Source organism: Carassius auratus, unplaced genomic scaffold (assembly GCF_003368295.1).
Source record: "Carassius auratus strain Wakin unplaced genomic scaffold, ASM336829v1 scaf_tig00056393, whole genome shotgun sequence".
In the NCBI taxonomy this organism is placed as follows: Eukaryota; Metazoa; Chordata; class Actinopteri; order Cypriniformes; family Cyprinidae; genus Carassius; species Carassius auratus.
The window spans coordinates 15,001-18,139 of NW_020527379.1; the positions used below are offsets into that span (position 1 = coordinate 15,001).

Below are 3,139 nucleotides of genomic sequence, written 5' to 3' on the forward strand. Positions count from 1 at the left end.
CAAGGCCCAAACCTGCTAATATTCAGAGATCAGCTATTGACTCTTTTTTTTGCAAGATTATTATATAATTCATGAAAAATATCCAAAAAGTTTAAAGCACCTGGTATTCCCAGGCAGTCTCCCATCCATGTACTAACAAGGCCCAAACCTGCTAATATTCAGAGATCGGCCATTGACTCTTTTTTTGCAAGATTATTATATAATTCATGAAAAATATCCACAAAGTTTAAAGCACCTGGTATTCCCAGGCAGTCTCCCATCCATGTACTAACCAGGCCCGAACCTGCTAATATTCAGAGAACGGCCATGTTTTGGCAAAATTGGTCTATACTTAGTGAAAATTTTCCAAAAAGCTTACAGCACCTGGTATTTCAAGGCGGTCTCCCATCCAAGTACTAACCAGACCTAAACCTGCTAATATGCAGAGATCGGGCATTGACTCTTTTTTTTTGCAAGATTATTATATAATTCGTGAAAAATATCCAAAAGTTGAAAGCACCTGGTATTCCCAGGCAGTCTCCCATCCATGTACTAACAAGGCCCAAACCTGCTAATATTCAGAGATCGGCTATTGACTCTTTTTTTTGCAAGATTATTATATAATTTGTGAAAAATATCCAAAAATTTTAAAGCACCTGGTATTCCCAGGCAGTCTCCCATCCATGTACTTACAATGCCCAAACCTGCTAATATGCAGAGATCGGCCATTGACTCTTTTTTTTGCAAGATTATTATATAATTTGTGAAAAATATCCAAAAAGTTTAAAGCACCTGGAATTCCCAGGCAGTCTCCCATCCATGTACTTACAAGGCCCAAACCTGCTAATATGCAGAGATCGGCCATTGACTCTATGTTTTGGCAAAATTGTTCTATACTAAGTGAAAAATTTCCAAAAAAGCTTACAGCACCTGGTATTCCCAGGCGGTCTCCCATCCAAGTACTAACCAGGCCCAAACCTGCTTAGCTTCCGAGATCAGACGAGATCGGGCATAGCCAGGTTGGTATGGCCGTAAGCGAAGACTGCTCCGAAGAGAGGGCTATTTAAAGTTCAGCCAATCTACTGGCCAGTACATTATATAAGTAGGAAAGAAACCCAAAAGCTTAAAACGCCTGGTATTCCTAGGCGGTCTCTCATCCAAGTACTAACCAGACCTAAACCTGCTAAGATTCAGAGATCTGGCATTGACTCTTTTTTTTTTTTTTTTTTTTTTTTGTTTGCAAGATTATTATATAATTCGTGAAAATATCCAAAAAGTTTAAAGCACCTGGTATTCCCAGGTAGTCTCCCATCCATCTACTAACAAGGCCCAAACCTGCTAATATTCAGAGATCGGCCATTGACTCTTTTTTTTTTGCAAGATTATTATATAATTCAATGAAAAATATCCACAAAGTTTAAAGCACCTGGTATTCCCAGGCAGTCTCCCATCCATGTACTAACCAGGCCCAAACCTGCTAATATTCAGAGATCGGCCATGTTTTGGCAAAATTGTTCTATACTAAGTGAAAATTTCCAAAAAGCTTACAGCACCTGGTATTTCGAGACGGTCTCCCATCCAAGAACTAACCAGACCTAAACCTGCTAATATGCAGAGATCTTGCATTGACTCTTTTTTTTTGCAAGATTATTTATATAATTCGTGAAAATATCCATGAAGTTTAAAGCACCTGGTAATTCCCAGGCAGTCTCCCATCCATGTACTAACAAGGCCCAAACCTGCTAATATGCAGAGATCGGCCATTGACTCTATGTTTTGGCAAAATTGTTCTACACTAAGTGAAAAATTTCCAAAAAGTTTACAGCACCTGGTATTCCCAGGCGGTCTCCCATCCAAGTACTAACCCAGGCCCAAACCTGCTTAGCTTCCGAGATCAGACGAGATCTGGCATAGCCAGGTTGGTACGGCCGTAAGCGAAGACTGCTCCGAAGAGAGGGCTATTTAAAGTTCAGCCAATCTACTGGCCAGTACATTTTATAAGTAGGAAAGAAAACCCAAAAGCTTAAAACGCCTGGTATTCCTAGGCGGTTCTCTCATCCAAGTACTAACCAGACCTAAACCTGCTAAGATTCAGAGATCTGGCATTGACTCTTTTTTTTTTTTTTTGTTTTTTTTTTGTTTGCAAGATTATTATATAATTCGTGAAAAATATCCAAAAAGTTTAAAGCACCTGGTATTCCCAGGCAGTCTCCCATCCATGTACTAACAAGGCCCAAACCTGCTAATATTCAGAGATCGGCCATTGACTCTTTTTTTTTTGCAAGATTATTATATAATTCATGAAAAATATCCAAAAAGTTTAAAGCACCTGGTATTCCCAGGCAGTCTCCCATCCATGTACTAACAAGGCCCAAACCTGCTAATATTCAGAGATCGGCCATTGACTCTTTTTTTTTGCAAGATTATTATATAATATTATGAAAAATATCCACAAAGTTTAAAGCACCTGGTATTCCCAGGCAGTCTCCCATCCATGTACTAACCAGGCCCAAACCTGCTAATATGCAGAGATCGGCCATTGACTCTTTGTTTTGGCAAAATTGTTCATAACTAAGTGAAAAATATCCAAAAAGCTTTACAGCACCTGGTATTCCCAGGCGGTCTCCCATCCAAGTACTAACCAGGCCCAAACCTGCTAAGCTTCCGAGATCAGACGAGATCTGGCATAGCCAGGTTTGGTATGGCCGTAAGCGAAGACTGCTCCGAAGAGAGGGCTATTTAAAGTTCAGCCAATCTACTGGCCAGACATTATATAAGTAGGAAAGAAATCCCAAAGCTTAAAACGCCTGGTATTTCCTAGGCGGTCTCTCATCCAAGTACTAACCAGACCTAAACCTGCTAAGATTCAGAGATCTGGCATTGACTCTTTTTTTTTTTGCAAGATTATTATATAATTCGTGAAAAATATCCAAAAAGTTTAAAGCACCTGGTATTCCCAGGCAGTCTCCCATCCATGTACTAACAAGGCCCAAACCTGCTAATATTCAGAGATCGGCCATTGACTCTTTTTTTTTGCAAGATTATTATATAATTCATGAAAAATATCCACAAAGTTTAAAAGCACCTGGTATTCCCAGGCAGTCTCCCATCCATGTACTAACCAGGCCCAAACCTGCTAATATTCAGAGATCGGCCATTG

General features: G+C 39.7%; 2 non-coding genes and 1 pseudogene across 2 annotated transcripts; all 3 read right to left on the reverse strand.

Annotated features, from left to right (window-relative positions):
- Nucleotides 1-897: 897 nt before the first annotated feature.
- On the reverse strand, nt 898-1,016 carry LOC113090525 (5S ribosomal RNA). Its single transcript, XR_003287143.1, has one exon. It is a non-coding gene; the product is annotated as a 5S ribosomal RNA (ribosomal RNA).
- Nucleotides 1,017-1,795: 779 nt separating this feature from the next.
- Nucleotides 1,796-1,915, reverse strand: LOC113090522 (5S ribosomal RNA). The gene has a single exon (XR_003287141.1). It is a non-coding gene; the product is annotated as a 5S ribosomal RNA (ribosomal RNA).
- Nucleotides 1,916-2,572: 657 nt separating this feature from the next.
- Nucleotides 2,573-2,692, reverse strand: LOC113090523 (uncharacterized; annotated as a pseudogene).
- Between the last annotated feature and the right edge of the window lie 447 nt (nt 2,693-3,139).